Here is a 21,089-nt window from a genome sequence, read left to right as displayed (position 1 = left end):
CGACTCAGCCAACTAATACACTAGCACGAAGTCTCTCATTGGCTGGGCTACTACCTATCCCAGGATGCACTACACCTGCTTCCCCAGATCTTGTTTGTTCGCTTTCATACATCCATGCAAACACAGAAAAACTAGTAGTCACTACAACCAACTAAAGTTCTTCAAGAAAAGATCTCCAAATGGGACTACAGCACCTCTAAATCCGAATGGAAGGGGGAAGGAGGGTGGGTACTTATGAATGTAGGCGAGATGGATCCCATACATCCGAAGTTATGGTAAGTACATAACTAAAAGATGTAATGGGATCCTATCTCACCTACATTCATAACTGATGGGACAGCGTCCCTAGCACCTAAATCCCGGGTGGCTCATTGGAAAACACTCCTGAGAACTGTGGAACCAAAGGAAGCCCTGCCTCGAGAAACCACATCCAATTTGTAATGAGAAATGAAAGTGTGCGGAGAAGTCCAGGTTGCCGCAGCACAAATATCATCTATTGATAATTTGGAGTGAAAAGCTACAGAAGTAGCTATTGCCCTGGTAGAATGAGCCTTGACTGGAAAGGGAAGCTCTTTGTTAGCCTGTGAATAAATAAAAATGATACAATCTTTAATCCATTTAGCTATGGAGGTTTTTGCTACTGGTTGACCCAATTTGTTCATTGCAAAGGAAACAAACAATTGATTTGATTTCCGCGTGTGAGTGGTTCTATTCAAGTAAAAATGCAGTTGTCTATGGACGTCCAATTGATGCAAGGTATATTCTGCGTTATTAGAGAACTCTGGGAAAAACACAGGGAGCTCTATAGTTTGTTGAATACAGAAAGAAGAGGCTACCTTTGGTAAAAAGCAGGGGTTTAATTTCAAGGAAACTCTATGCTTGTGAAAAATCAAATAGGGAGGATCAGAACAAAGAGCTTGAAGTTCTGAAACCCGCCTGGCGGACGTTATGGCCACTAAAAAGGCCATTTTCCAGGACAGAAATTTTAAATCGCAGGTAGCAGCTGGTTCGAAAGGACGGGCAGTTAGGGCAGCAAGAACCATATTCAAGTCCCAAGGGGGGACAGGGTGAGATATTGGAGGCCTAAGGAGCCATGCTCCTTTAAGGAAAGCCTTACAAAGTTTGTGAGACATCAATGAAGGTTCAAAGGAAGCATGAAAATTAGAGATAGCCGCTAGCTGAACCTTAATGGTAGAAACTGAAGAGCCCAACTGAAAAAGGGAGGCCAGGAAATTCAGAACCTCCGATACTGGTGCAGTAAGGGGGTCTATATCCTGTTCCTGAGCCCAGAAGGCGAACTTTTTCCATTTGCTGGAATAAAGTTTGACAGTGGAAGGTTTATGAGAAGAAGACAATATGTGGACCACGTCCGGAGAAAGAGAATTGTCTCAGACTAAGGATGGAAGTGGAGTAACCATGCCGCCAACTTCAAAGACCTGAGAGACGGGTGAAGCCATCCTGACTGATGAGTCAACAGGTCTGGCACCGGGTCCAGAAACCATGGACCCTCTACCGCATGCCTCTGTAGGAAAGGGAACCAAACTTGACGAGGCCAGTGCGGGGCAATCAAAATCATCTCGCTCTCCAGGTAAATGGCCTTCTGTATTACCCTCGGTAGGAGGAAATGGAGGAAGGCGTAAAGAAGACCGGGGGGCCAAATGTGGGTCAGAGCATCCCTGGGAATCTGTCCCTGGGAGGGGAACAGCGTGAAGAACTCTCTGCATTTCGCATTGTGAGGGCTGGCAAACAGATCGCAGCAAGGGAGACCCCATTTGTCGAAGATTTTCGCAGCTACTCTCTGGTTGAGGGAACCACTCGTGGGGTAAAAGAATGGTTCTGCTTAATCTGTCCGCAATCACATTGGATTTCCCCGGTATGTGCGTTGCCATTAGAAAGCAGTTGGTAGCTACCGCCCAGTGCCAAAGTCTCATGGCTTCTCTGCACAGTGGGTAAGACCTGGTTCCACCTTGCTTGTTTATATACCAAACCACCGACATGTTGTCGGATAGGATAGCAATCGGACCTTGCGGAAGAGCGTGATGGAGAGCTTGAAGTACCAAGAGTACCGCTCTCATCTCCAGGATATTGATATGCAAATGCGTTTCCTGGACTTGCCATGTGCCTTGGACCGACCTGTCCAGGTAATGACCCCCCCACCCTACCTGGGAGGTGTCCGTAGTCACAGTGGCAACGGGACGTTGAGGAATAAAGGGTCGCCCCTGGTCGAGATTGGGTTGGAGAAGCCACCAACGCAGATCCCGACAGCAACTCTCCGTGATAATGACTAAATGGTTCAAGGGAAGTTCCTGATAGGACCATTGAACCGACAGAAGCCATTGTAATATTCGCATGTGAAGTCTGGCTAAAGGGACTAAGAGTATGGTTGACGCCATCGAACCCAACAGTTGTAGAATCCGATGGGCCGGGGCTCTTAATAGGGGAAGACAGGATTTGACTTGATTTTGTAGAACCTGAATTCTTGCTGCCGGTAAAAAGGCGCGCATTCTTTTTGTGTCTAAGTCTGCGCCTATAAAAGTAATACGCTGAGATGGCTGTAGTACAGATTTTTGCCAATTGAACGTAATCCCCAAGAAACGGCCCAAGGTAAACGTGGCGTTGAGCGCCTGGAATAGTAGATGCTCGGAGGTGGCAGTAAGGAGCCAGTCGTCTAGGTATGGAAACACTTGGAATCCCAGACTCCTCAGGTGAGCAGTCACCACTGCCAGACACTTGGTGAACACCCTGGGGGCTGTGGTGAGACCAAAGGGCAGTGCTCGGAATTGGAAATGACTGACTCCGAGGCGGAAGCGTAAGTGTCTCCTGGACTCTTCAGCTATCGGAATGTGATAGTAAGCGTCCTGGAGATCTATGGAGCACATCCATGCATCTTTCTCCAGCAAAGGAAGAATAGATTGAAGGGTGACCATTCGGAATTTGGACTTTTGCACAAAACGATTCAATGAACTGAGGTCCAAAATGGGCCTGAAGTCCCCTGTCTTTTTTGGTACCAAAAATAATCTTGAGTAAGTTCCTGATCCGATCTGGTCGGTGGGGACAGGCTGGATGGCTCCTTTTTCTAGCAGCTTTGAAACCTCTATTGCTGCCTGATCCCACTGACTGGGTGGTACGTCCGGGATTTCCCTTAAGGAAAGGGGGGGTTTGTTGAAGGGAATGATATATCCTCCGGTAATAATGCGAAGCACCCACTGATCGCTTGTTATGGATTTCCAAGCTTGTGGGTGCGCAGCAAAACGACCCCCGACTGGCTCCGGAGTTGCACAGTCGGGCAACAACTCAGGGCCGCTGGTTGTATGAAGAACCACGAAAGGAATCGTGGTCTCCAGAGTTACGGGGGCCTCTGCCACCTCTGGGGCGGCGTCTTCCAGAATCCCCCCCCCCTGCCTCTGGAGGGGGAATCACTGGGTGGAGTAGGGAAGGACTTCTGAGATTTTCTGAACCACATTTTCCCTCCTCTCTGAGCCTTGGGGTAAGGCCTAGAAGGAGCGGAAAAACGGGCCCCAACGGCAGTCAAAGTCTTGCCCTCTTGCTCGCACCGAGTTAGTGTGTCCTTCACCTTGGGTCCAAACAAAGATGACCCATCAAAGGGGGCATCGGCGAAGGAAGACTTGAAGGCCTCCGCAAATGAACACAAGTGTAACCAGGCGTGTCTCCTGAGGGCAACGCCTGTTCCCGCTGCTCTACTCGCCCCTTCGGCCGCATATGAAATGAGCCTCATGGACGAGTTAACGATGGATAACAGGGTAGTCATCTGGGCGCCAACAGTCGGGGCCAGCGCCTCAGGTAGATTACCAGTGAGGGAGTCATTTAGCTCTTTAAGGAGGTCCCTTTGGAGCCTAGTAAAATGACATAAATAATTCAGCGACCGTAGAGTAAAAGCCGCTGAAGACAGGGTACGCTTCCCGTACCTATCCATGCTCCTGGAATCCTTATTAGGAGGATGGACAGACGTTGAAGCCTCTGCCACGTCCTGCTGTGTGGCAGAAGCCACCACCATAGCATCTACAGGCACACCCTTCGTCAGAAATTCCTTCTGGGGGGGGGGCTGACAGAAACTTATTGGGTCTCGCAGGCACCGGTTCCACAGAATCAGGGTGTTCCCACGCCCTTCGAGAAACCAAATCAAGGAGTTCATCGAAGGGCGGAGACACCCAGGAGGCGGAAGGCTGGGCCCCAAAGGCCTTGAGGAAGACTGACTCCTCAGCTGAAGGGGTTTTGGCCTGTCAATCACCTCTCTGTCTCAGAATCTCCAAGATATCTGAGAAAGAGATATCATCCGAAGATGATTTGGGGGACCCTTCTGTGTCATCGAGGTCAGTATCCGATGTAACAGACTCATCTTGGGAGTCTACGTGCTTCCTCTTGCACAATTTCTTCCGTGGGGGTTTGTCCGAAGCAGTTTCGGACGGACCTCCCAGAAGAAGGGAACCCCCGATGGGGGTATCCTCAGGCCCTGGGGCCCCGCTGCCAGGGGACTGCAACACAACAGAAGCACCAGTCTCCAAATCTAGGGACGGTGAGGTAGAAGCCTGCTGAACCGGCAAAGGCATGGCCAGCGCGCTCCTCATGGCCTCAAAGGCCGGACCTCCAGACTCCAAGGAGGTCACTGGTCTAGAGGCCACGATGGCACTGGGAATTACAGCAGCCGATGCTCCGAGGGGAAGACTAGGCACCGAAGCACCCAATCCCAAAGTGTTCCCCTCGGGCCCGGCTGAAGAAGTCGCAGTACCAAACCCTGAACCGGAGGACAGGGTAGGAAGCACAGTCGGAACCGACAGACCTCGAAGGGGTCTCGGCTCCGACCGTATGGCTCCGCTTTGCTCCACCACCACCGACTCCAATGGCTCCGAGGGGGTTGGAGGAGGAATCGAATGTGTTGGAGGGGGGATCGGCTCTGAAGCTAACTGTGCTGGAGCCGAGACCAATTTAGTAAAAACTGGAGACTGGAATAGCCTCTGTATCACCCTATCCAGGTCCGAATCAGAGAGTTTCGATGATTTAGAGGAGGTAGACAAACGAGAAGACTGAAGGGGACCGGCTCCGAAAAGGCTCCAACACTATCGGCGCCGGTTCCACCACAGCATGGACCACCATCAGCGCCGAAGGAGCTTTCTTCGGAGCCGAGGGGGAAGAGTCTGAGCTGCACACCTCCACCGGCTCCGAAGCCATTGGAACCGATGGAGGTGATTCACCTCTCGATACTCCAACCTGCGGCTCCGAAACTAATGGAGCCAAGGAAAGAGGTATCGAGGCAGACCCTTCGACCCTCGGCCCCGAAGTCGGTGGAGCCGAGGAAGAAGAAGTCAATTTTTGCTTTTTAGTAGTCGGTTCCGACGGACTTGTCGGAGCCGACGATCTTTTCTTTTTGGAAGCAACAGGAGGATCTAAGGCTTCCTCAAAGGAGGGTTTAATAAGCCCTTTCAAAATCAGTTTGTTTTTGCGTTCTTGAAGAACCCTAGAGGAGAAAGCATGACAGACACTACATGTCTCCTGTAGATGTTTCGGCCCCAAACAATAAACGCAAATTGAATGGCTGTCTGTAATGGACATTTTGTAATTGCACCGAGTGCATTTCTTAAATCCTGACTTCTGCTCTTTTGACATAATACAGGCCCTCGTACAAGCAATATAAAAATATTAACAAAGTTTGCGCCAACTGAAGAGCGCGAGACACAAGGCACGAGTACTGAGAGGAAAAATTACCTCAGAAAAGAACACAGTGAACAGACGCAGACAAAACAAGTTCAGCGGCCCAAAGCCCTCTAATTTAAACGGGCTTAGCCCGAAAAAAAAAACAATTAACAGCAATTACCAAAAATAACACCACTTAAACAGCACTCAAAGGTAGGGCAAAGGCCCTCTAACTTAAACGGGCCTTGCCCAACTGCAAAGTAAAGTATCAGAAATCACTTCACACACACAAAGATATAACAAATTTACAAAGAATAGCTGTTAAAACAGCTGTTTTATTAATATATAGAGGAAACCCCAAGGTCAAAGACCAGTAAAGGTAAAAAAAGAACCACTTAGCTCCAGCCAAGTCGAGACCACGTCCAGCTTGTAAAGCGGCAAACGAGATCTAAGGAAGCAGGTGTAGTGCATCCTGGGATAGGTAGTAGCCCAGCCAATGAGAGACTTCGTGCTAGTGTATTAGTTGGCCGAGTCGGAGCCGATGGATCGGCTCCGAGCCCATCAGTTATGAATGTAGGCGAGATAGGATCCCATTACATCACTTTGTTACTATACAGTTACTATACAGTTATCTCAAGAAATTTTCATTTGTTCCAGGTTAAATTCTAAGAGTTAATATGACCTGTAAAAAAAAAAATATTCACCCATTTAAATAAATGTATATTTTTTCGACTTTCTGAAGTAGTAAACTACATCACTTGTCTAAATAACTTTCTGTTGCATGTATTCTGTTTATTTGAAACTGAATTATTCAAAAATGAAGCGCAAGAAATTTTGAAATCCTGACACAGTCCCTTTAGCTGAAACTGTGTACCAAATGGTATTCCATCAATAGAGAATATATTCCACACCAGTGGAAGCTAGCTTAGACTAGTGAAAGCGCTTGACGTTTGAAACTGCTGTATTTTTATATTAAACACATTTGTGGATATAACTCTTCCGGTGGATTTATTTTGCTAACTATTTGTTCTGTGATTCGTATTACTGGTGTGGAATATTTTGTGAGTTTATCGGTGCAGTTCCACACGGGAGGTACGTTGTTTCTGTTATCAATAGAGAATATGGTTAAAGAACACACCCTGCATGGAAGCAAACCTACATACAGCCGATCCAGGCAGTAGTGCCATCTGTGCTCAACTCATGTCAAATACTATGGCTGTGCATGTCTGGAGAAAGGAACAACCTCATGTGTCAACATATACAGATTATGGCAACATTTGTTGATAATTTTTTAGTGAATATCAGTCTGAGTCAGTTTGCTTATGAAACCCTTAGAAAAGTGTATGACTCTCAGCTTGATTCCACATCTGACCTTTCTGCTCAAAATGAATAAACAATGGCGTGCCAATCAATCTGTCAAACCAACTCAGTTGTGCAAATCAAACTCATTGAAAACCACTGTATTTGGCATTCATCAGACCTATCATTGAGTACAATGTCCCTTTTGGTATATACCTAGCCAGGCATATCTAACAATTGGAACATCCAGACAGGCTGCTCACTAAAATAATACAGGCATTAGTAACATGTCCTGCGCAGACTCCCTCAAAGCCCTTTATTCTGTCTCCTGCAGATTGCTGAGGTGAAATTTATGCCTGGCATACAAGACATAGATGGATGCCACCTTGATGGACCTCCTGCATAACTGCAAAACAAACAGCACCAGAATTACCCATTCTAAACACATAAACCTTGCCTGTGATATAAATAGGACCAACTGGAGAGACAGGTTTGTATTCTAAAGACTATCCCTTTTCTGGACCAGGATCCCTATCCATGTGAGACAGACTTCTTCCTTACCCAATTTGGACAACTGGATGGGAACAGAAACTCCATCCATGGCTTGACAACCATGTTTCCAATGGACACAGGCAGCATGTAAATGGTTCATCTCCCATGCCTCTGCTAGTAAAGTGTCACCTCCGAAGCCTCTGCTCACACTTACTAGGTATCAGAACTTGTCATGGATTTGGGATGCATGGCTAGTCTTAAAAAGGCACCAGTGGTTGCTAGCCTAGTACATACCTATTAACCTGTGAAACCCTTTCAGTGACCATGAGGTCATACTTTTCCACACTGTTGTGAAATCACAGAATTGGTAATTATAAATTGGTAGGTTTGGGAAATTTCCACATTGGGGTGGAGGGGGTTTGCCAGCTGGAAAGAAAAATGTTTCATTTCCTTTAGAGTAGATTTCAGTAGGCTTGTTTTCCGCATATAGTACTTGTGCTAAGTGGTGTTGGTGACTCAACAAGAATCCAAACATAGTCCACTACTTATCACTATTTAGCAGTATCAGTGTAATATAGACATTTCAGATGGTGACATTCTTTTTTTCTGCTTTCTCTTGCCTTTAGGGAAAATGTCATGAACATATTGTTTTGGTGAGAGAACACCCATTTTATTGACTAATACATCAAACCATTTCAGCTTAGCACATGATAAAAAAATACCCTTTTACCTTTTCTTACATAGATACTGAAGAACAAAACTTAATGCTTCACATGCCCAAAAGGTCCTTACATTCTCAAGGAGGTCTAATGTCAACATTGTTCAGGAAAATGAATTGTGCTGCAAGCAATAAAAAATAATAGAATCCGGGATGTTTGGAAACATGACTATGCTTTTCAGCTCCTCGCATAATCAACACATTATACTTTCTAAAATGTCAGAACAATTCTACAATTGCCAGAATGTATACAACTTGTTTATTAAAAAAATAAACGTATGTAAAAAGATAAGAAAAGTTAAAAGGTTAAGTGCTTTCATCTTTTGCCAATTTTCTTTGAGACTTCATCAGAAACATGGTAAAAGTAATTTGCTTTCTTAAATAACCTTTATGTCGTGCAAACTTATCCATCAGCAGAACAGCTGAATATGCTTAATACTTACTAAATCAATATGACAAAAAAACATGAGTCACAACAAATATGAAAAGTAAATATTAGCTATTTAAATATCTGAAATAATAAAAAAATCACCTTTGTTCAAAACAAATTTATAAAGATAAAATATGCTTTAAAACTGTATACAAGCTAGTGTTGATATAACAAAAATATAAATATGTGCATATTGTAAAAACTAGAACTACACAGACTTTAAATGCAAAAGCTTTTGTTTCACACAAGCCTTACAGTTTAGCTGCTCTTAGTTTTAATGCATTCTGGATAGATATTTGATTATTATTACCTGGATGTTTTGTTGCATCTAATAATAGTTACCATCATAATTGCCCAGTCCCCTTCTTTAAATACAAAACACCAAATGACATTTGATGACCTTTATTAAACTTCCATACACATGACTTTATTGAACCATATTTTAATTAATTACAGCATGAACATCCATATATCCCTTTATTAGGGCAGCGTGAAACCCGCTCACACTACCCAAATAAGCAGTGTCATTACCTCCGCTCACTTACACATATTTATCAAGCAGCATCCCAGCACTCACTTTCATTCCCCAAATCATTGAATTAAAAACCCAACACCAGAGGGGGAACAGAAGAGGGACAATCCTGCCATATTCTCTACCAATCAGTCTGACACAGGCTATTTCCTCTCATTCCCTCCAGAACTTTCACCAAACCCTCCAAAAACAAACTTAAATATACTTTAAACAGGTCCAAACCAAAAACATTCAGATGTAGTCATTCCTCTCTGGATGAAGCTGAACCTTGTCATTAAAATACCTATGCCCTATTGTATAAATACCCAAAGTCTGCCTCCAAAATAATTGTGGCACTACATCTGGCCACACAATATACATACCCAGGTATAATCTCTTTACATAAGCAAGTCCTCACTTCTCCTAACTACCAACTGTCACTTCTGAATTATTCCCACACTGACTACTCATTACCATTTTGCCCCTTACTGAACAGTCTGTTTCCCTCTATGGAACAGAAAAGTCCTGAAGACTCCTAGGATGAGAGCACAATAATCTTAACCCAGCCTACTGGACACAACCAAGTATTCCTACCCTGTCAAATACAATCTGAGTCTCAATTCTGGGTCCCTGCTTGCCAAGCGACTCTTTGTATAAAAGAATGCCCCGAGTTCCAAAACCTTCCTATCCACTTTAGGAATTTGGTCAAATGCCCCTCCTCTATTAGTTCTGAGGTTTGCCCTATGTGAAATGAGTGAGAGGAATATCCATAGGTGGGAATGCCTTGGTATATATAAGGACTTTCTTCAGAGTTGCATTCACTTCAACCACAGTAATAGCATGGCCTGACTTAAGACAGAAAACAAGGCTGGAGGGTGGGATGCTGAGTACTAACATGTAGAGAGGTGGCCTGATGGACTAGACAAGTGGCAGAAGACCTATATATAAGCAACTACATTTTGTTAACCTTTGCTGGACTGATTCATTTTAGAGTTCCTCAACCATATTAAAATGAGGTCTTTGCCAATAAAATCTTTGTCCCTATCCAAGGAATAAACAACTTCACTGACTCAAAAGGGCCCAGTATGCATCCAAGTAAACAAGGTAGCCCAAAGAGTGAATGAGTAATAGTCATCCACGGAGTAATACAGACCATTAATAATGTGTCCCAGGAGGTAATGGCTAAGAGTCTCCTAGAATTCTGAATGGCCCCTCAAGAGTTTTTTTTTAACCCTTCAGTAATCTACTGATAATCCAGTGATCTGAACAACCAGAAAGACCTGTGAACTGAGCCAATCATACTAAAGTCATGGAAGCAGCATTCATTAGACATCTATGCATTATAAACTGTAATAATAATGGGAGATCCCAGTGCCTGATGGTTTACAGCATTTAGTTATAAAGGAGCCTGAAAGCATGTAAAGATGAGGAATATGCCCGTTTGGTATTTGCTGCACAAGGCTTGGATAAAAGTATCATGTTGAATCTTTGCCAATGAGCCAAACTTCTGGAGAGATGGGTGCCTTAGACAGAGCCACATCAGCAGCCAACTGCTAAAAGCTGGAAACCTGAAAGTGGAATAAACTGTCAACTCTGACATTATCTCTCTCTCGTACAGGATGACTTGAAAAGCTCAAACCGATCTGTAAATTCAGAAGATCTAGGAACCTGATCACTGAATGAATCCACCAAGGCTTTGATTATCTCTTGCTAAGTGCATGAATGCAGGATTGTTGGAGTAAAAAGAAACTCTTTTGTTAGTGAAATGATTTTTCCAAATCAAAGTGGCTACCCAAATAGCAAAGATTTCCAGAAAGCTAATACAATTCTTCTTATCCTTGGGACAAGAGGCATGCCATCTAAAGACAAACCACCTACCTAGGAAATAACCAGCCTGATGCTGCATCAATGAAGACCTGCTGCTCAACAGAGGAAACCCAAAGACGTTGTCAAAAAGTAACACCAATTTAAATGAGCAAAAACGAGTTGCAAAAGCAAAGGTCTGCCATTGATTCTAACTCAATGGTGTTTCAGTTTGTCACTTTGCAGCAAGTTAGATAAAGATCTGATAAAGGCTCTTCAAGGGACAATGGCTCTGCAGACAAAGTTTAATAACCAATGTAACTGAATGATTTTCCCAACAGACTCCTAAAAACAAGTGAATAGATGACCTAAAGTAGCCTGCACATCAATGAGTAAACTAGGAAATGTGATAGCTTGAGTGAGAGCTTCCATTTTTTCTTCAGCCAAATGAACCCCAATTCATTACAAAGATCCATCTAGATAATGAATAGCAAATTGTTTGGGGCTCTTTCTTGCCAAAACAAATGTAATGCAGAACTAAAGCCTTCAAAACCTGTACATGCCAAGGAGCAGCCCATGGACATGGCAGTGTGAAAAAAATGAATTTCCCACCAAAATGGAAACCAGTACAGGCCAATCATCCTCTATAATGGGAAGAAGGCGAAAAGCAGACTGGATGCTTAATTTACTGATATGGATCTGAGAATTCCTTGTTGGCCTGTGATGCCTGGTATAACAGTGCATTGTGGAACATGGATTGTTGTTTGAGAGACATGCCAGCTGTGTGAGAAAGATGACAGAAATAGTGAAACCCCCCTGCTTTCTTTACAGGACTGATCATATTGAGGTTAAATTATAAGCAGGCCAAGGAGGGTGTAAGAATGGACTGACAATACTACTTGTTAATGTCTCCTTCTCTATTAGCGTGATGGCCTGATTTTCAAAGCCTTTAACTGATGACAGATTCTTAATTTCCTTGGAATTCAAAGAAGCGGAAGACTCAATAGCAAAAATGAAAGAAAAACCCTTGACCAAAAAATCCTGATTTCCTGTAGGGGTAATCTGATAGTAGTACAGCAAGTGTATCTACCTTGATTGGGTTATTTAATGGCGTGAAGGTGTAAGTGACGCCATGAAAGATTATCTCTTTGGAAATGAAAGGTTATCTGCCCCTTCCCGTCACTTGCTGCTTAGAACTAGGACTTATATCACTTAGGGGACTGCTCAGATAAGGATGGGTTGACCGGATTCTGACCAGCATCTAACTGCAGGGTGCCCTTTCTTGCAAAAGCAGCATAATTAGGTGAAACATGAAGGTACACCATGGACATTTTCCATTACTGAAAGCCCAGAGTTTGGATTAAACCGTACAAGAACCCATAACTAAACCCTCCTGAAACACTATGATACCAAAACAGTAACCATGATTCTGACAAAAAAAAAAAAATAGGGTGGGTTCCCTTAGCAAGCTGGGGAAAAATATAAAATAGCCTATAATAAAGGAAAACGCCAAATATAAAGGCAGCCTCAGTGCTTGTTCTGGTTCCCTTTCCCTACAAGTTTCATATGTGTGTATACATATATATATATATATATATATATATATATATATATATATATATATATATCTATGATGCAGAGTTGCTGTGCATTATAAAGAGTCAAAAGGTAGGAGACATGCAGAAATAACAGAAGGAAGGGCTTACTACATAGCACACCAATACTTAATAAATAATGTGAATAATTAGCTGTAGAGACTTCATTACTCTCTAAAATGTGGGTTAATTCACATACTCTATTGCTGTGAATGTCTGACGTTAAAGGTGCTAAAAATCTTTAAAAAATGCCTGATTGAACTTGGTTCTCCAAAGAGCATTAACATAAAGCAAACTGTCCACACAAAGTCCTTTTCAAAGTCTAATACAACACCAAGAAAGGTGATAACACCGCAGGAAATTTCTGAACTAATAGATCAATTTTGCAAGACATCCAAACACAGCCATTAATTCTGCAGTCTGTACATACAGAATTGAGGCATAAATAGTTCTTTAACTTAACACTGGTCTGACCAAGAGATTACCTAATAGGCTGTCCCAACCTTTGTCAGTAGTATGCAACCTACCTATACTCAAAGCCATGTCAATGTCCGATCATATCTCAGTTAATCTCCATTTTTAAGTACACAGGGAAACAAAAGGATGAACACAACACAGAAACTGCCAACATAACAATAACAAAAGACATAAGTAACCTGGCAATGGATGCAAACCAATGACTCTCCATACACAAGACAAAAAACATACTTCACAAGATAAAGCAACTATCATAGAATTGAGGTAAAACCAAACTAATAAACCAAATGGTACAGTTCATGAAGGATTTGCTAGCTCTGCTATTTTACTATTAAATCACAAATTATTGCTATTATTTATTTTAAAATAATTTCTGTCCTGTTTATTGGCTGATGGCTGCATGGAGAAATTTCCAGAATCCTTGACTCAAATGATGAAACTAACAGTTCTTCTTTTGAGCTGGTCACTGGAATGGAGAAAAGCACAGCTACAGGCTAATTAAAAGGATCTAATGCTCCACCCACTCACTCCTGGCTCATGGACAATCCAGCTTATGGGTAAACCATGATCTTAACCCTATAGTACTAGGTCAATCTGCCACCATTAAAAAGATTGTTCTGTCAGAGAACAAATCCACAGCCTTAGGCGCACTTAAACATATGTCTTATAATGACAAAGAGCACCCTGCTAAATTAGTAGAGGTGAAAAGACCCTGTGTAAACTCGATCCAACCATCTAGAACAATATTCCAAATGAAATAAGACAAGAACAAAAAGTAGCTGTACTTGTTACTATGATAATGGTTAATACTTGTGTAATTATATACTGTTCCAGTAAACTAATACTCTTAATCTATTTATATAAATATGACAGTGTTTTTCCTCAAAAGCTGTTTTACTTGTGCTTCATTTAGCCTTGTTATCTCTGTGTATGTATACAAATCTCAGTTGATCTTGTAATGCATATGTCAAGCATATCCTTTAGACTGTGAGCTCATAGGAGCCTGGTTAATGCCTGAAAAGAGTCTGTGAGCCAGCCCACCCACCCACTCACCAAACTTAAATAACTAAATAAATCAATTAATTAATTAATAAATATTGTGAAAAGTGTAGAAGTGTCATTACTAATACCAATAAATTTGTTGTTTGTGGTCTCACATGTAAAACAGTGAAATGATTGTGCAGCACTTGTGACTTCACTGATTAAAAAATAACAATAAAAAAATAATAAACAATTAAGCAGGTAGCTAAATAATTAAGCATCTCATCAACAATATAAGCACTGCATTATAAAACATACATATATTTTTGATCTGCATTACAGCTTATTGCTGCATATTTAGATTTTATTAAATACATAACGGAAACTACTTTACGTCCAGTACCTGTTTAAATTGTGTGTATCTGATGTTTACCCTATTCTGACACACAATACATTACACAATCGTATTCAGGCCTGAGCTATATAATTTTAGTATATCCTCATTTCTTTTTCTTAGGATAGCATGTCCTTCTTAACTAATCCATACATTTTATAATCTTACTTTGAAAAAAAAGAAAAATATGAAATAGACCCTGAACTGTAGATCTCAATTTACAAGAACAAAGCTTAATTTATAATAGCAAGGAATTTAATTTATTTTCACAGGAAACAGTATAGCCAATGGCAGATATCTGTTCTTCAAATGAAGAAAGAGAAATAAAGTATGTCCTTGGATTTTATTCAAGATTTTAATGACCAACAGTCAATGTTCCTAACCAGAGAACAGAAAGCTAATTAAAAGGAAATATTGATCAATTATTTACTTTAATGAATATGCCAGCACTGGGCAACTGTTCTCAGGTTTTATGTCCTTTTCCTTCCCTAACATGTATAGCGGACTTGGTTTAAGTGTACTTTCGATTGATACATATGATTTTAATATATATCCATTGCTATATTCACTGCAGTTTTAGACCTTTTGCTCAGAATGTCAGTCTTCTAGGTTAAATATTCTTGCATCAGTAGGTGATATAATATTAGAATAAGGGGCATGGTACATGAAAAATCATATAATATATATATATATATATATATATATATATATATATATATATATATATATACAGTGTGTGTGTGTGTGTATGTGTGTGTGAGCAGTACATACAACATCTATTTTGCATGGCTTTTGGCGTCACTCTCTCTCTCCCTATTTTATAAATATATATATATATATATATATATATATATATATATATATATATATATATATATATATATATGGGTTCCCTTCACATGGTCAACATTCCAGAATGTCGACATTCATATGACTGATACCATATGATCAACATTCAAATGCCAACTATGTGGAACTGGCATCTCCGCACAGTGCAGAATGAAAAGATTTCCATCTTCTGCACTGTAGTGCAAGCTCGGAGTTGGTATATTTAAGCTCCCATGGATGTGGGGGGTGGAGCCCACCACAGGGGGTGCAGGTGGGCGTAGCCCCCCCTACTAGCAGCGTGAAGGTAAGTTTTTTTGTGTTTTTTTATTTTTTTATTCTATAGTCAACATTTTGAATGTCAATCATATGGTCTTGGCCATATGAATGCCAACATTCTGAAATGTCGACCATATGAAGATATATATATATATATATATATATATATATATATATATATACAGATATATATTGAAAAAGGTATACTAGACTCCAGGAGTTGCTAGGGTTAGGGGAGCAGGAGGGCTTCAGCACTCTGACCACCTATGTGGACTTAGGGCTCCAAACACCTTATGGCAAACTGTTCAGTCTCAAGGAGCTGATAGCCTGGACTCAGGAGGAATTAACAGAATCAACACAAGGTCTGTAATATAGATATGCCTTTTTTGCAGGACAGAGAGGCATTTCTATAATGACTTACATCCCTCAGTCTATGAAGGAGATGCTTAAGATTTGTTTGACTTAATAGATGCAGACGGGACTCAGAGGATTGCCAAGGCAGAAGACCTAGGGGTGACAGCTGCTTTAGTGGAACTGGCAACAACAGACCAGTTAGCCTTAGAACTATAACTTGGGATAACTGGGTTTGGGGATTATATGGCAGTTATTTTAGAGAAGGATATGTGACAATACTGCCCCTACTGGAATATTTTCTAACAATCAAAGAAAGTCAGCATTTGAGGGTTGGTAACACTTGGTTTCAGTACAACCAGCATTTCAGAAAATTGAAAATGGTGGATAAGTCCTTGTTGTGGGAAAACAGGTATGCATGCACTTGCTTTGAGCATAGTGTTGGATATGGATGGAGGTCAGACCAAACTTTCAGCAGGAATGAACAGGACAGGATCAAAGCATGCTTGGCCATTAATGTAGCTAGATGTACATGGACTTCCTGCAATTTGCTCAGGTTTGCTTTTGGTGTGGAAGCCCACAAAGATCAGAGAGGTGCAAAGAGGGGTCAGGTACTCAGTAGGTCATCTATTCCTCAGGATGACAACAGACAGGCTAATTTTGGAGAATTCAGTGGGAGAGGTGGGGCAATTTTCAAGGGATAACAGAATTCTTGCAATTTCAAGGAGTGACAGGCATGCTGCCAATCCCTCCCTAGAATTAGAATTTTGTGATTTTTCTTGCAGGATAACCATTATAAGACAGTTGCTCAGGATTTAGTATACGGTTTTACTTTAAGATTTTTTTTCCATAATGTCAATGGTGTTAAGCAGTAGAACAATGTGTCTGAATTTGAAATCTGTTTGGGGGGGGGTTTAGCTCAGGAGTTCACGGACAGTGAGACAAAGATGGGAAGAGTCTTACGCCCATTTTGACATTCATCTTTTTCCAAGGCATTTGGCTCTCCTCTTTGGGTATGTCCTCAAGAAGATTCCTAGTGAATTTTAGTTAATTCACTATCTATCTAATCTGGAAGTGGACTCAGTAAATGACTTTATAGATATGTATGTCTTCAAAGATTACACAGTCAGGTTTATCCAAGGTCTCAAATACCCTTGGTTAGTCAAATTGGATACCAAGGCCACATCTCAGCTCCTACTTATCCAAGAATCAGATTGCCCTGATCAGGTATGTGCTTAATGGTAAAACCTTACTTTGACAAGGCAGTGCCAATGGGTTGTGCTGTGCACTAGTTTTGAAAAGTTTAGCAAAGCCCTGCATTGGATTTGACAGTGTGGTATTTATTAGCGTTAGGTCCTAAACTGTTTTAAAAGGTCATAATAAATAGAGTAAATATTTATTTTGCAATATTTTTGCAAACAGCCTAATATCTCAATAACCACTCAAACTATACACATACTATCAAGAGAGTTCTGTTTGTCCATCTGTAATCTTTCATATGTGTCAATGCAGTTTAGTCTGTGTTACTTGCTTTTTGAGATATTTAGAAAACTTCAAAAAATATAACATAAATACATAGTGTATGAACAAAAGGTAATATTTCTTTAGCAGCAGTAGACAGACATCACACATTAGTGTAATTGTGTTGTCCATCCCATTAGCTTGCAATTATTAATGAAAATATGAACTGGTTGTACTGGACACCTAGAGGCAGGTAGTAGGAAGTAACTACAGAAGCACCTGGAGGCATCACTAGGCTATAATGCTATAAAGCAAATTTAGATGTGCATGCTAATGATGGTACAACGGTATTAGTATTAATAATTATAGAAGTTGGGAATTAATTCACAAAATTTCCAACCTTCCTGGATGAACTTACTGACAATCTCAAGTCTGGAATAATTTGAACTATTGGTAATACATTCAAGTCAAAAAGCTTAAAGTTAAAGGGTTCAAGTCATGTGGACTGTCAATACACCAGGCCCTCCTTTATTGTGTTCTTATGGGTGGGGGGGTTGTTTCTGACAGGTGGAGGAAGGACATGTATCAGTTAGAAAAAATGATACAGTGAGGACAACAAGCAAGAATTTAAGTAGGAAAGGCTAGAAAATGAATGTAGATTCTTAGACTTTTAAAGGTAGAAAACTGTTTAGTGGTCATTAGTATTATTATGAAAGAGGAGTGATGGCAGGTCAGAGCCAGTGCAGACTAGCAGAATGGTGCTTTGTGATCACAACAGCCTAACTGAATATATGCTTGTCAGATCCTGGAAATGCTGTAAAGGTTTGGTATAGTGACTAACTCACAAAATATACTCAATATTTTGGCATGATGAGGATATTCTTGAGTAAATCTTTATTCTGGGGAATATTGCTGGTGTAGCCTATCAGGTTTACTGCAGTTGGTACAATATAAGTGGCTAAGCTACATATTATATAACCTTCAACAGGAAGTCCACATTATGGTTATAAGGGTGGAAGACATGCTATGCAAGAAACCCATAATGAAAAGGAAGAGTAGGAAATGAATAATCGTTGTAGGTCTATATTCATGTGGAAAATGCACTGGGAAGAATATAAACATAAAGGCGTTACTACCTACGTTAGTATTATTATTATTATTATTTTTATTAATATGCAAAAGTACTTTATTCTACATCATTGACATAACAAGAAAGAACAAAGATGCATAAAAACAGTAACAAAAAATAACACAGAAGGAAGCATGATGTATCATAATCATTAGCTGAAGTGATCAAAGAGATAATATTAGTATGCAATTATTCAATACCTAGAAAATTAAAAGAAGGAAAAGTACACTTATAAATGAGGTGATACTTTAAAACCAAACATGTCTAAGAAAAAAAATTGCAGAACAGTTATACTGGAAATTACCAGTTTTTAAATTCTGACCAAAAATAACTTGTATAATACAATCAAGCTCCTCTGTGGACTTTATCAGATGGGCCAGTCTACCTATACCATGCATAAGTTATGCTTGATATTGCAAATATCAGTTGACTTTAGTTGGATTATCTCTCCCACCATTTTCAAATGTAATGTACATGGTCTATGGTCACATCCCATTTAATATCTGAATTAATTATTGTTAAGATAAAGTTGCAAAAATGTTTTTTCCAAAAAAACATTTGCAATGAGAACTGATTATATTATCTATGGTTACTAAAGAATATATTTGTGTATGTAAGGACTTCAGCATCTGCACACCACTCTCCTGTGAATAAAAGTATAAGACCTTCTAGCTATTAAGAGTCCAGTGAGTTTTTTTGCATGGCATACCTTATTAATTCAGTGCCAGAGACCTTGGCTCTACACATTTAATGAACATAACAATGTTGTTATTAAGCCATTAAGCTGAATATATAACTCATTTACCTCTAAGATGCATTTTGTAGCATAATGTTAAGATGATGGCAAATAAAATAACCACTTAAATATTTCTCTTCCATTTAATGGCATATTTACTCTATGTCTTGTACAGAAAGTGATAATTATCTTGTCTTGGTAATGCTTCTGACTCTTTCAATAAATATTTAATTGCTTAAATTGTCATAATGCCACCAGTTTATATAAACCCACACTTGTAACTTTATAACAGCTCTTCATATACAACAAATCACAAATTCCCCTTGCCTTGATTTTCTCTCCTGAAACATAACAAATTATCCAATGTTTTCTACTTTAATGCTCAAGAATTGTATTCACCTTTTTATACAGTTCACTCTATCGAAACAGCCATTTTAACACAGAATGCAATATTATTATTTTTATCCATTAAATATACATTAAGATAAACCATAGATCTCATTCATCTATTAAGAGAAACAAGACAGCCTGACCTTAAGCTACGGAGACAAAATCAGCACACCTAGAACAGACATTAATTGCACCATTAAAAATTGAAAAGATTTAGGAAAATCAACACTTGGTCTCTTCCCAACCTTTCATAACATAACATCAATAATGTAATCTGGCGCAGGTAAGAAATGACAAATCACCTCATTAAATGCATAGAGCCTCCTGATGCAACTAAAGTGAGCTAATAATAAGGCTATTCTTAACATCACAGTGTATTAGGTAATTCTCTAATAGCTAATCCTGAAAATAGGCCATGTTTATATTCTGTATCCTGATTCTGCTCTGGAGATCATCGTAGGAATTTGGTGTTGTAAACAGTGTAACTACATGATAATTTCACAATGATGCTCCAGGTAATTACATGAGAAGAGAATGTGGAATGCATTGTGATACAAAACCTATGCAGAGTTCCTTCTATCCTGAAGATTATGTGACAGAAGCTATCCTTTTCATTCACTTGTAGCAATGCAAACATGTTCCAAAAGTGATTTTATACTGCAATGGGATTCGACTGTTGCTTTTTGTATACAACTCTGTCTATACCTAATGCCATAAGATACTAGTTATTCACAAAATATTGGAGATTTCCACAAAAAATACTACTACTGCTACTACTACTGCTATTAATAATAATAATAATCATAATAATAATGATAACCATAATAATCATAATAATAAACTGCATAGAAAACTAAGCACTAACAAAGGATCAGAACTAGATCCAGTACTAGCTGACTTAGGCAGTTTCTTAGGGCTTGGTGGCTGGGATGGTCCCACTGGCCAGGGAGCTTCCAAATTAAATGTTAAACTAATGAAAAAAAAACATTTCTATGTAATGTCTCAGCATCTTCTCCTTTTAAAAGACATTCACACTCTGCATCTGTTTAAGCATCATTAATACAATATACACAGCAACACAGACATCCCACATGAGAGAAACACAATATCAAGAAGAGTCTTTCCTCTAAAACTAGGTTTCCATTTTTGTTGATTTGTTCTTCCTTAAGGAAAGTGTGCACTATTCTTAAGGCTGGAAAACTGCATTTTCCTGATACTAGATTACGTTGTCCATTAACACACACACACACACACACACACACATACACACACACACACACACACACACACACACACACACACACGCGCACACACACACACACACACACATATATATATATATATATATATATATATATATATATATATATATATATATATATACATACATACATATACACACACACACACACACACACACACACACATATATATATATATATATATATATATTTATATACATGTGTGTGTGTGTATATATATATATATATATATATATATGTATATGTATATATATATATATATACATATATATATATATATATATATATATATATATATATATATACA

The 21,089-nt window shown here is 39.9% G+C and overlaps 1 protein-coding gene across 1 annotated transcript in view; it reads right to left on the bottom strand.

Moving 5' to 3' along the window:
* Window positions 1–21,089, bottom strand: part of CADM2 (cell adhesion molecule 2) — a gene marked incomplete at its 5' end in the record, with an annotated part of 1,428,667 nt that overhangs the window by 644,937 nt on the left and 762,641 nt on the right. The window lies entirely within an intron of this gene.

The sequence above is a fragment of the Protopterus annectens genome, chromosome 5.part0 (genome assembly GCF_019279795.1).
Source record: "Protopterus annectens isolate FY-2018-M chromosome 5.part0, PAN1.0, whole genome shotgun sequence".
In the NCBI taxonomy this organism is placed as follows: Eukaryota; Metazoa; Chordata; order Ceratodontiformes; family Protopteridae; genus Protopterus; species Protopterus annectens.
This window is presented reverse-complemented; position numbering and strand designations above follow the sequence as displayed.